The following is a 13,624-nucleotide window of genomic DNA, read 5'->3' as shown; positions in this document are numbered from 1 at the left end:
AGAGACGCCAGGGAAGCGGCGGCGAGATCTCCGCGTCGGGCGCTTGCTTGATAAAGAAGGCCGGCGGCAGAGGGAGCGCCGCCACGAACGTGGCCCGAGGGGCGCCGGCCAATCGGAGGCCATATGCAAAAGAGAGGGAGGCCGGGGGGCGGGGCCTCCTGTCCCGCTTGGCTCGCTCGCTCGCTCGCTAAGTTGACGGGTCTTGGAGAGCGTCCAGCGGGGCGTCGGGTCGGCTGAGGTCTCCATCTCCGGATCTCTTGAGGATGGAGGGGTTGGAAAGGGACCTTCCGCGTTGGGCACAGGCTGGAAGGTGCAGGCTGCTGGGGAATTTACACAGGAAAAGGTAAAGGGACCCCTGACCCAGTGGCGTAGCGTGGGTTGTCAGCACCCGGGGCAAGGCAAGTAATTTGCGCCCCCTAACCCAGTAGGGGCAGAGAGCTGCGAGTGCGAGCGTGTCCCCCCCAGATGTTGTGCCCGGTGCGGCCGGCCCCCCCTGCACCCCCCACGCTACGCCACTGCCCTGACCGTTAGGTCCAGTCGTGACCAACTCTGGGGTTGCGGCGCTCATCTCGCTTTACTGGCCAAGGGAGCTGGCGTTTGTCCGCAGTTTGTCCGCATGTGGCCAGCATGACTAAGCTGCTTCTGGCGAACCAGAGCAGCACACGGAAACGCCGTTTACCTTCCCGCCAGAGCGGTACCTATTTATCTACTTGCACTTTGACGTGCTTTCGAACTGCTAGGTTGGCAGGGGCAACAGGAGCTCACCCCGTCGAAGGGATTCAAACCGCCGACCTTCTGATCGGCAAGTCCTAGGCTCTGTGGTTTAACCCACTGTGCCACCCGCGTCCCTTACCAAATATATAAATATATATATGTGTGTGTATATCTTCTTGCTTCATTTCACTTCTTAATAATAATAATAATATAATTTATACCCCACCCATCTGGCTGAGTTTCCCCAGCCACTCTGGGCGGCTCCCAATTGAGTGTTGAAAACAATACAGCATTAAATATTAAAAACATCCCTGAACAGGGCTGCCTTCAGATGTCTTTTAAAGATAAGATAGCTGCTTATTTCCTTGACATCTGATGGGCGGGCGTTCCACAGGGCGGGCGCCACTACCGAGAAGGCCCTCTGCCTGGTTCCTTGTAACCTCACTTCTCGCAATGAGGGAACCGCCAGAAGACCCTTGGAGTTCGACCTCAGTGTCCGGGCTGAACAATGGGGGTGGAGATGCTCCTTCAGGTATATTGGACCGAGGCTTTAAAGGTCAGCACCAACACTTTGAATTGTGCTCAGAAACATACTGGGAGCCAATGCAGATCTCTCAGGACCAGTTTTATGTGGTCCCAGTGGCCACTCCCAGTCACCAGTCTAGCTGCTGCATTCTGGATTAATTGCAGTTTCCGGGTCACCTTCGAAGGTTATTATTATTTGCATCTGTCCATTTGTTGTTCTTGCCCCCCCCCCCCGTCTGTCTCCAGAGACAATGGAGGAGTGCACCTTCGGGGGTGAAGTCAAACCATTACTGTACAGAGTTACAGCGCCTGCTGTGGTTGCAGAGACTGATAAGGAAGGTACAGTGGTGCCTTGCAAGACGAAAAGAATCCGTTCTGTGATTCTCTTCGTCTAGCGGTTTTTTCGTCTTGCGAAGCAAGCCCATTGAAGGATTAGCGGATTAGCGCTATTAGCGGCTTTTAGCGGCTTATCGGCTTATCAGATCAGCTGATAAGCGGCTTAGCGGCTTAGAAAAAGGGGGGAGGGGAAAAACCCGCAGGAACTCGCAAGACATTGTCGTCTTGCGAAGCAAGCCCATAGGAGATTTGTTTTGCGAAGCACCTCCAAAACGGAAAACTCTTTCAGCTAGCGAGTTTTCCGTCTTGCGAGGCATTCGTCTTGCGGGGCACCACTGTATATGTTTCATTGCAGTTTGGGCAGATGAAGGGGGGCAATCTTTTGTTAGGGAGAGCAGAAACTGAAATTTGCATTGATTTGTTTTGATGGGGGGCAATTGCCCCACCCCCCACCCCCTGGCTAAGCCCATGTGTCTGGTTGTGCTGCTGCAGATGCCCCCCCCTGTGCTCCTCCCGGCGGCCATTCCCTTCTTTGGCCAGGCTGACTCAGGAGTCCAACAACAGCAGGGGGAGGGTTGCAGCCAACTTGAACTGGGAATGTGATAGTGGCACATACAGTGGTACCTCGCAAGACGAATGCCTCGCAAGACAAAAAACTCGCTAGACGAAAGGGTTTTTTGAGCTGCTTCGCAAGACGATTTTCCCTATGGGCTTGCTTTGCAAGATGGAAACGTCTTGCAAGTTTGTTTCCTTTTTCTTAACACCGTTAATACAGTTGCGACTTGACTTCGAGGAGCAACTCATAGAACGCGGTGTCGTAGCCTTTTTTGAGGTTTTTAAAGACTTTGGTGATTTTTGAAGCTTTTCCAAAACTTTCCCGACACCGTGCTTCGCAAGACGAAAAAAATCGCAAGACGACAAAACTCGTGGAACGAATTAATTTCGTCTTGCGAGGCACCACTGTATGTAGAGCAGGTAAAGGCATAGCTATGCCAAAAAGGGTTGATGGTCAGCACCTGGAAAGCATCTTTCTTTGCAAGCCACATGGATCAGCTGGTTGACAGGTTTTATGGCACACTGTGCAGTAGACTCACTGATGGCATTGTGATGTGAAGCAAGTGACAAGTGGAGGTGGGTTGGCCCACCCTGCCCACCTGTTAGATGCCTGCTTGTCACACCTAACCCATGGGGGGCGGCAGGCAGAAAGATTTGGCCAGGCAGCTGAGCCCAGCTCCCTGTGCAACATGCCCAACATACCCTTCCAAATATTGCTAAATTGCAGCTCCCATAATCCCTTCAATTAATGATTGCATTGAGATGTTGCCCAACACACATGCCACCTACTCCAGGATGTCTCAGTTTCTTCCTTTAATGAACTTTCTCCCATTTCCAGGTGGCCTGGACACTGATTACTACTATGATGCAAGCAAAAAGAGCTTCTGTGTGTGCAGCCAAACCTCACTTTCTTATTCAGCCCACAGGCACTCACCTGGATTCGGTGGGATGGACATATGAATGAATCCTAGTGACAACTCTGAAATATTTTTCTCTGGCCCAGTTCAAGATGGGATCCTTTTCAGTTCTATACAGACAGCAGGAGTGTGATTCAGATTCCACTGGTATGGAGTGGCCACTGACCACTGAAGGCCATTAACAAGAACTCTGTTGTCCAACAAGATAAAAGGAATCGGGCCAATTTGCATAACAAAATGACAAATCAGCAACAAAAGGTAATTCTGAGACAGCAGGGATATGTTGGTAGTAGGAGAAAGGGAAACAGAACTCAAGACAGAGACCACAGCAGCCTGGCATGTAAAAGGTTTTTATGCTACGTGTAAGTGGGGAAGTGAATGGCTTGGGATTCATTAAGACTGTGTCTGAAAAAAATGCACATGAAGACTACAAGATTTCCACCCCACTGCCTGACCCATCAGAGATTTTAGATAGGCCACACTTCTCACTAAACTCTGGCATACCAGAGGTTTTCTTTCATGAAACCAAGTGATGTCAGTGTTTTAATTGGTATTTCCAAGTAAAGATTGCAATCTGGGATTATTTCGCTTGTACCCTTGGCCTCCCTCCTTTATAAAGTAAAGATGCAAGCTTGGTATCAGCTCATTTGAAACTAATAGGATTTACTCCCAATGAATTTGTTATTTACAAAATGTAAATAATAGGAAGCCGTCCTGTTCAGTCCTGGGGAAACTGGTTTGAGGATTCTCAAAGGGAAAATTTCACTTGTCAGTCCTGCCTTTAGCACTGACCAGTGGTAGGTCTACTTATCAAGGCAGCACTCCTTTTAAGCTCTGTCACCAAGAAGCTCTGTTTGGGATATTATTACTGGTACTAAACAACACTCCGTCTCTCTTCTCTTTGGCCTCAAACACAACCAAGATTTGGCATTTCCACATCCAGGAATAATGTTTCAAAAGTTTTATGAGGAAGTAATTAATAGTATCTGTCCAAGTCAAAACAGCAGCTGAAAGAACCCATCTTGACTGGCTGGAATTCAGGCAAAGGTACAAAGTGGTTTATTACCAAAGGGTTTGCTCACAAACCATGTAGTCCCCTCTGCCAAAGGATGGTTCCAGACAAGGGCTTAATATTGCAAGCAGTGACAGAAAGATTGCAAATGGGTAGTTAGCAACAGATTGTTTTTCACTTACAAGATTTCCCCCAGAGAGAATAAATCAGGTGAGGGATATAGGTTGGCATTCTGATGACCACAAGATTGTGCGGATACTGCAAAAATCTTGCATGCATGAAAACCACTAATCCAGAATCAATATGCATCTCCAGGCAATATTTCGAATAAGCACCATGGCAGGGAACTGCACTCTGGTGAGGATTATGAGGGGTTGCCTAGGCCAGGTCGTTTTCTGGGTTGGCATTCCCTCTCCTCCTATGACACCAGCTATACTTCCAGTTTGTCGTTACTCCCTTGGCATCTTCGGGCTCAGACCTGGAATGGCAAACTATGGAGGGAAAGGGAGGCAGATGCAAGTCCTCCCCGCAATCCCCTCTCGCCCTAGTGTGGAGTCAGGACTTCCTATTCCCACTTCTCCCAAAGGTAGAAAGCATTGTCAGAATCTGGGGAGGCCTCTGAGCATGGGGTGGCCAAGCAGGAGGGGGACGAAGGAGGGCTGGGGCTCTCCCCCAGGCAGCGCCACAGGAGGAGGGGCCAGATGCCCTCTTGCAAGCCAGCTGCTCATGCTGGAATAGAGACACTCATGAGTGAGGGTTGTGCCCCCTGCCCTTTGCAGCTTGACAGGTGGATGTGGTAAACCTAAAGGCTGTTGTGCAGCCTTGAACATCTTAAAACTACCCCAAAGCCATGAACCTTGGCTCTTGCTCCTAGACTGGGCCCAACCACATCAACTAGGGCTGGACAAAGCTATTTTGGCACCTGAGGCAAACCACAAATCACCACTCCACGTGCCAGGGAAGAAGGGGTGAGTGAAGAGCTATATCAGGAATAAGGTGGGGAATAAAGATCTACATGGAGAAGTGAAGATCTACATTGGGAACAAGGTTGTAGAGGCGGCATGGAGGGAGCTGCCAAGGAGGGAGCAGATCTTGCCTCCAGGGAGTGCGCCACTGCTGTTGCTACCACTGTGGAACCAGCAACAGCAGTGGGTGATGCATTCCTGGGAAGCCAGATCTGCTGCCACTGTAGATCCTGCCACCCAAGGTGGTTGCCTCATTGGTGGGCCAGCCCTATTGTTAAGCCTTCACCTTGTTAGAGCTCTGGGACTGGATTAGCTCTCTGCTGCTTAGTCTGTACTGTTACTCTGCCTTTCCTTGTCATGTTTTAGCACCGTTGCCGGCCTTCTGCTTAAAAAGTGCTTTGTTCAAGGGCTCTCTCTGTTTCTCTTATGTCCTTTATACTTATTCCATGTGCCAGTTTCTGCACGTGTTTATGTACCCATTCTTCAATTCCTGTGTTGTCAATAGACACATTCAAACAGGGAAGTCAATGGGGCTCCTTGTGCCAATATTGCAACATCAGGAGCCTGGGTGGTTCTACAAAAACTCCCATTGTGATTAGAAATAACTTAGAGTTCTTACTGATAAACACATTGAGTTGGTAGATCATGTTTTTTGATTTGGTGCCAGATACTCATGGTTCATTTCTGTGTTCCCAAACAGATGAGGATTAATATTTCCTCAATGCATACATGATGAGCTCTGAAACAAAAGAAGCAATGTTTTGCAGCACACAGCCACATACAGTATTGGCTCTCAATATAGTCCTGTCCAGGGTTTAACCAATTGCTGTGAATAAGCAGGACTTACAGCAATTGCAGGAAAAAAACAATGACTTTTAAATAGGTGTGGTTCAAAAGAAACAAATGCCCAGCAAAATAGATCACAACTGGAGCTGGTTCAGCTGTTGCAATGAAAATTGCTATTAATGACAAGTGAGTGACATTTCTGTATCCTGTAGGGTAGAAAGTATTAATTGCTTTATTGGTCATTCAGTTAATTAGAACTTGGTCCTACGCACTGCTTTTTTCCTGGGGGGACGCAGGGGTACGCATACCCCTAAACATTTTGTGAATCTAAGTTTGGCCTCATTGAGGTGCAATATTGCAATATGAGTAGGAAAACGAGAGCACCCCAAAACATTTTTTTTTAGAAAAAAATTATGGTCCTACGCATGTTTGTTGTAAGTTCTACTATGTTCTACTTGTTCCTGAGCAAATATGCATTGGACTGTCATACAGTCATACGATTGGCAGGGGTCAGTTGGAAGAGCTGATTTAATTTTGCTGCCTTACTAATAAAAGGGAATGGGAAATGACAACACCGCAATATTGTTATTCATACCCAAATCTCTGAGTGGTGAGTGACTTCAGGGGTGCCACGACATGCCTCAGCTTTTGTTTCTTTTGAATGAAGATCACTGGAGACAATGGTGTTGATGATATATAGTTTTATTTACACATCTATCCAGGCTGAGCCAAGACATTTTGGCACTGAGGTGAACCACAAAATGGTGCCCTCCCCAGGGAAGAAGGGGTGAGTGAAGCTCTACATCAGAAACAAGGGAGGACAGAAAATCTACATCAGAAACAAGCAGGGAATAAAGATCCACATGCTCTGCATTCCTTGGAGGCTGGATCTGCTGCCCCTGTGAATCCTGCCATCTGAAGTGGTCATAGAATCATAGAATTATGGAAATGGAAGGGACCCCAAGGGTCATCTAGTCCAACCCCCTTCAATGCAGGAATCTCAGCTAAAGCATCCATGACAGATGGCCATCCAACCTCTGCTTAAAAACCTCCAAAGAGCTGTCAAACAGCTCTTACTGTCAGAAAGCTATTCCTGATGTTTAGTTGGAATCTTCTTTCTTGTAACTTGATGCCATTGGTTCAATTCCTACCCTCCAGAGCAGGAGAAAACAGGCTTGTTCCCTCTCCAATATGACAGCCCTTGAGATACTTGAAATGGTTCTCATATCTCCAAGGTGGTCACCTCATCTTGCCTCATGGGTGGATTAGACCTCAGCTGAGCAAAAGATGGAAGGACTCACAGCATTAACACGCAAAGAGATCTTGCTCCCCAGCAGTGCCAACTTGAATAAAATATGGGGGGCCCAGGTAAGCCCCACCTGTGTGATCACAGCATGACCGGCAGTCAAGAATGATGGGAGCTGGAGTCTAGCAACACCTGAAGGGCTGAATCATGGAATCATAGAATTGCAATGCAGGAATCTGAACTGAAGCATCCCTGAACTAACCATTTAGCATACTCCCTCACCAATGAAATATGTTTACAACCTAAGTAGCAGAACTTGTCTTTCCAGATCTATGTCATTTTCTTCCATTTCTGCAAGTGGCTGTATTTTGAAAGATTATTGTGAAGATTCTTACTCACGGAGATATTACTCAACTTGCACCGTGTGACAATGACAACTGTTGCCCAGTATGTGCTTCTCATGAGTAAACAGATGTCCCCACTTCCTCTTTAGTCTTTTCAGCACATGAAGGGAAATTGGTCTGAAAGACTTAAGAGGAAGTGGGAGTGTCTGCTTACTCATAAGAAGCACTGACCAGGTACCGGGCACACCCTAATGTTAAAAAGAACAACAAACAAACAAACAAACGGGATCAATGGAAGCAGACAGAAAGAATTGCAGGCAGAATAAAAGGCTGGAATGGATCTGCAACTTCTGCCTGCATCTGTCTCTGGAAGTGGCGGTGGGGTGATTATAGTTCCAGTACCAGGGAGATATGGTTAATGTAGTTTTCAGCTTAAGCTGTGTAAGAATGAAATATTTGTTCAAGGAAAGACAATTGTTGTGTAACAAGCAGTGATTGACCAATATTGTCTGAAAATAGACAAAGTATTTAACTCATGGTTCTACTTTTTTTCATTGGTTATCTTCAGATGGATTTGTGACATTTCCCTTGAAAATTATAGGAAGGGATTTGTATGCCAGTTTCACCAGTTCCTCCATTTGGTGCAGGAATTTTATTTTTAGTATTAAAAGGGCTCCGTTCTTGCACCTACACCCACCAGTTTTAACTGTTCTTTGAGATGCAGAGGGGAGGAAAATGGATAACTGGGACATTCCAGGATCAAATCAGAAATGGGGACAATTTCTGTAATTCCAGGACTGTCCCTGGAAAATAGGGACACTTAGAGGGTATGAGTTCATTGGCATTCGAGGCTTTGTTCCTATGAATTATTATTATTATTATTATTACTATTAATATTATTATTAATTTATTTGTACCCCATCCATCTGGCTGGGTTTCCTCAGCCACTCTGGAGCTTCTCATAACTTATCAACTTGTGATAAGAAAAATCAGTCAGGGCAGACAAACAGCCAAAAATATCGCTTTTCCACTATGACCAAATTTCCTTTGAAACACAGGGGAGTTTGCAGCACATTCTACAGCTACCTTGCATTCACATACAATAGTATGCCAACCATCCAGACATCACGCTTTCCTCATGCAGTTGCTGTGTGTGCTCAGAATTCCTAGAAACGCCCAGTGATTCTGTGGTCAGTGACTAGCTTATTTCACAGACAAGTCAGTGTCGAAAGTATTCCCTGAGGGTAGTCTAGTAGCAAAGAGAGTGAGCTGTGAGGCAAGAAGTCCATCATTCAACCCAGTGGCAGCGATGGACACATTAGATGGTGCAAGGCCAAACTATTATTAGCCTCATTCCCCCACCCCATTCTGCAGCTCAAGAGATAGATGTACTCGTGGAAGTCAGGGTAGAGAAAATGCAGCTAAGAAGCTCAGATTATGTATACAGTGGTGCCTCGCTAGACGAAATTAATTCGTTCCGCGAGTTTTGTCGTCTTGCGATTTTTTTCGTCTTGCGAAGCACGGTGTCGGAAAAGTTTTGGAAAAGCTTCAAAAATCACCAAAGTCTTCAAAAACCTCAAAAAAGGCTACCACACCGGGTTCAATGAGTTGCTCCTCGAAGTCAAGTCGCAACTGTATTAACGGTGTTAAGAAAAAGGAAACAAATTTGCAAGACGTTTCCGTCTTGTGAAGCAAGCCCATAGGGAAAATCGTCTTGCGAAGCAGCTCAAAAAACAAAAAACCCTTTCGTCTTGCGAGTTTTCCGTCTTGCGAGGCATTCGTCTTGCGAGGTACCACTGTATATGACTGACACTCTTCTTTGGAAATTAAAGCAACGTCCAGACTTTAACATTCAAAAAAAAGTTTACTTGCAGAAACTTATAGATGAATTAAAACATAATATTTAAAGCCACATGCTTCCCCAAGCATGGACTTACAGACTTTTCTTCTAATGTCCAAAGAGATGTATTTTCTGCTCTTTGCAGCCTTCTGTATCTCAGTTAGCCCATGCCTTGCAGGTCCTAGGAGAGACTTCCACTTTCACCTTCTCCTTCCGCTTCACTCTCTTTCTTCCCAGCAGAGAAGAAGCATTCCAACACTCTATTCAACTTAGCAGTATTCACAGTGGATTCTAAAACACAGGGATCTTGCTTCACATAAAAGAGTCTCTCCTTCACTAGATATCTCCCATGTGACCAATGTTAGCAGGGACGCGGACTTATAAAAAATATTGGGGGGGCCCGGGAAAGCTCATGAATAATAAATAAGCTCATGAATATGCAAATAAAGTGGCGCCGCCTCCTCGTGAGCGAATAGGGGAGAGCGTGTTGCGCCTATTAATCAGCTCCGAAGGAAATTGGGTGGAGCTTTTGCTCGGGAGGGAGGGCAGGAGGCATGCAGCCCGACCCTGTGCATTTTGGCCTGGGGGAGTGGCGGCGATGGCGCTCTGCTGGAGGGGCGCCGGAGATTATTGGGGGGGCGGAGCCCCCCAAACGAATTTTTGAGGGGGCTCGGGCCCCCTCAAGCCCCATGGAGTCGGCGCCTATGAATGTTAGCCAGTCTCATGAGAACTACTAGAATTCAGTTACCAACCAAAATTAAACCCATAGTAATCCAAGCATTTACAATTTCAGTGAATTAAATTACTATACTTAGCAGTACTGACCTACCTTACAAGACAGGACTGTTCCAAGTATTGCTGAGGTATACAATGTTCTGAACACTTTAAAATTAGCCATAGAAATACTGTATGCAATAAGGGAAAGCATTCATAAGTCGTCATGGCAACACACCGTATTTGAACTAAACTGAACCTTGCTTGCTGGAAGGAACCCTTTATAAAACATGGTTGAGCCCTTATAAGATATTCTATAATAGTATGTTTGCATCCCAACATGGAGCCCCCACACCACCCCCCGCAAACAGTGCACAGGCTATAATTTGTGCCTAAAAAGGGCTGGGAGTGCAGTAGCTCACATACAGCAAATCATAAACCAGAAAGATGTGTGAGTTTTCAGTATGATATGATACAGAATATTATGATACAGAATTTATGCAGATGCATTCAAAGTCAGAAATGTTCTTTTTAATGCACTGGAATAACAAATAAAGCACATATATAATTTATTTATAATCATTACACAAACGTTAACACCACCAATTAGAATAAAAGCCTAATGCCTAATAGTTTAATAAGTTCTGTCCAAATGAGCCCTTTCAGTGAGATACCAGAGATAGATCTATTAAAGCAGATTTGTTTTTAAAGAGGAAGCTGATTGTGTAGTAGAACATGGTGACCTATTACCTGAAGGTGTTTGGTCATCAGGTGGGGAATATAAAACACAGGACCAGCTTTTTCATCAATGTTGCTTTTTTTTGGTACATTGCTGGACACACGAGAGAGAGGATGGGATTGTGTCTTCTCCCAATATGCATTACAGGATTTGTTTTCTCCTCACTGAACTCCTATTAAAGGAAGCTGTCATCGGTGCAGTTAGAATCATAAAATCATAGAATCATAGAGTTGGAAGAGACCACAAGGGCCATCGAGTCCAACCCCCTGCCAAGCAGGAAACACCATCAGAGCACTCCTGACATATGGTTGTCAAGCCTCTGCTTAAAGACCTCCAAAGTAGGAGACTCCACCACACTCCTTGGCAGCAAATTCCACTGTCGAACAGCTCTTACTGTCAGGAAGTTCTTCCTAATGTTTAGGTGGAATCTTCTTTCTTGTAGTTTGGATCCATTGCTCCATGTCCGCTTCTCTGGAGCAGCAGAAAACAACCTTTCTCCCTCCTCTATGTGACATCCTTTTATATATTTGAACATGGCTATCATATCACCCCTTAACCTCCTCTTCTCCAGGCTAAACATGCCCAGCTCCCTTAGCCGTTCCTCATAAGGCATCGTTTCCAGGCCTTTGACCATTTTGGTTGCCCTCCTCTGGACACGTTCCAGTTTGTCAGTGTCCTTCTTGAACTGTGGTGCCCAGAACTGGACACAGTACTCCAGGTGAGGTCTGACCAGAGCAGAATACAGTGGCACAGTTAGTTGGCATCTGTGTACAGTCATACCTGGGTTAAATGTGCTTCAGGTTGAGTGTTTTCAGGTTATGCTCCGCGGTGACCCGGAAGTAACAGAGCGCATTACTTCTGGGTTTTGCCGCTCACGCATGCGCAGACACTCAAAATGACATCACGCACATGCCCGGAAGCGGCGAATCACAACCCGCACACACGCAGACATGCAGTTGTGGGTTGTGTTCGCTTCAGGATGCAAACGGGGCTCCAGAACGGATCCTGTTCGCATCCAGAGGTACCACTGTATTTGCAACAGCTATCTCAGATGTATACACCTCAGCTTAAGAGTGACTTACATTTTTAAATTAAGCAGAAGCTGGTTTGAGGATAGTTCAGGATTGCGGCTAACATCACATGTTCTTGGCTGTAAACACCAGCAGTGTCAGCATCCTGGAACCCAGACTAAACGATGCCGTGTACACAGAGTAAGTCTCAAATCGGGGCCTAGTAAGATTCCCCTATGACCCTGTTTACACAGAACACTAAAAAGCACTTTGGAGCCAGTGGCAAACTCTTTGTCCGCATGTGCAAATCTGATTCCATTTTGCCAGAAGTAGGCTTCACAAAAGACAGTGGAAAGCACTTGTGAAATTTCTAGCACTATTTTGTGCCACATGAAGTTGTGGCTATTGATGAATAGGCCAAGGAGGAGCAGACTTTGGTATTCATTATGTAATAGCTGGATCTAACAGCAGGCACAGATTTGGTAATATGGTGCCCTGAGAGAGAACAAAAATTGGCACACCCACTCACCCCAAATATTTATTTTCACAATGACACCTTTTAGTACAGCTGCTTTTTTAATGGATTTTCTCAGTAAGTACCTGTATAAATACAGGGGTTTAAAAAAAATTATTAGTATTAGCATTTTGCACCCCCTCAGCTTGGCAACCTGTGCAGAGGAACCACCCTTACCACCTTAAATCCAGCACTGACGGGCAGCGGCTCTCCAGGCTTCCAGATAGAGATCTGTACCAGACCTACATAGAGATTCAATTCTGCAAACCTAAATTTATCATAGATTTGTTGGATTGGAAGGACCCCGAGGGTCATCTAGTCCAACCCCTCGTAATGCAGAAAAGCCTCTTGGGCTTGCCGATCGGAAGGTCGGTGGTTTGAATCCCTGCGACGGTGTGAGCTCCCGTTGCTCTGTCCCAGTTTCTGCCAACCTAGCAGTTCAAAAGCAGACCAGTGCAAGTAGATAAATAGGTACCGCTGTGGTGGAAAGGTAAACAGCATTTCCGTGCACTCTGGCACTCGTCACGATGTTCTGTTGCACCAGAAGCGGTTTAGTCCTGCTGGCCACATGACTCGGAAAGCTGTCTGTGGACAAACGCCGGCTCCCTCGGCCTGAAGCGAGATGAGCACCACACCCCATAGTCGCCTTTGACTGGATTTAACCGTCCAGGGGTCCCTTACCTATTTAGTTTTACCTAATACAGGAATTTGAACACACATTTTCCACATGCCCATCCAATTTGAAACCATACCACACCCTGCTTAGCTTTGCAAATACTGTAGCAGTTTTATTGCCGCACCATTTTTTGTTACGTGGCGGCACTTTGCAAACCAATGCAAGAAAACTGGATTCCGGGTTCAGTTTAGGATTCTATGCATATGCATGCAACATCAAAACACTCCCCAAACTAAACAGTGGGGGGCAGGAATGGGAGGAAAGAGAAAGGTTCTGCCCCAAGGAGCATACAATCTTGGATTTGTAAGAAATGGCACACGCCCCCCAATTTAATGGGAACAATGGTTGTGCCAGTTTCTTATAACATTTTGGGAAGTTTGCAAATTATTTGGATTTGAAGACTGAACAAATATTGGCTTGTAGAAAACGGAATCACTGGATGTTAAGGAGTGAATACTATATTCAGCTGAGAGAGAACCAGAAGTCTTTTTCCATTCTCTTCTCTTTCTTTCTCTTTTCCTCTTCTCTTCTTCTTTTCGCTCCTGTTGCTCCTTAGATTAGATTTTTAAAGTATTTAAAAATCTGGTGTATTCCAGAAAGATACATTGTCCTGGGTATGAACTTTTGTATATCTTTTGATAAGTATAAATAAAAGCAGGTATTTCCAACCCTCAAAAGAGGAAAGGGGGAGTTTGCAGAGTAGTGGCACCCTGAGAGCTGCGAGGCAGGCA

The 13,624-nt window shown here is 45.9% G+C and overlaps 1 long non-coding RNA gene across 1 annotated transcript; it reads left to right on the top strand.

Moving 5' to 3' along the window:
• The first annotated feature begins 221 nt into the window (after window positions 1-221).
• Window positions 222-3,677, top strand: LOC308586015. The gene is made up of 2 exons (XR_014007718.1): window positions 222-343; window positions 2,969-3,677. It is a non-coding gene; the product is annotated as an uncharacterized lncRNA (long non-coding RNA).
• Window positions 3,678-13,624: the final 9,947 nt, after the last annotated feature.

Source organism: Podarcis bocagei (assembly GCF_964188305.1).
Source record: "Podarcis bocagei genome assembly, chromosome: 4".
Taxonomy (NCBI): domain Eukaryota; kingdom Metazoa; phylum Chordata; class Lepidosauria; order Squamata; family Lacertidae; genus Podarcis; species Podarcis bocagei.
The sequence above is the reverse complement of the archived record's forward strand: the minus strand, read 5'-3'. Positions and strand labels throughout refer to the sequence as shown.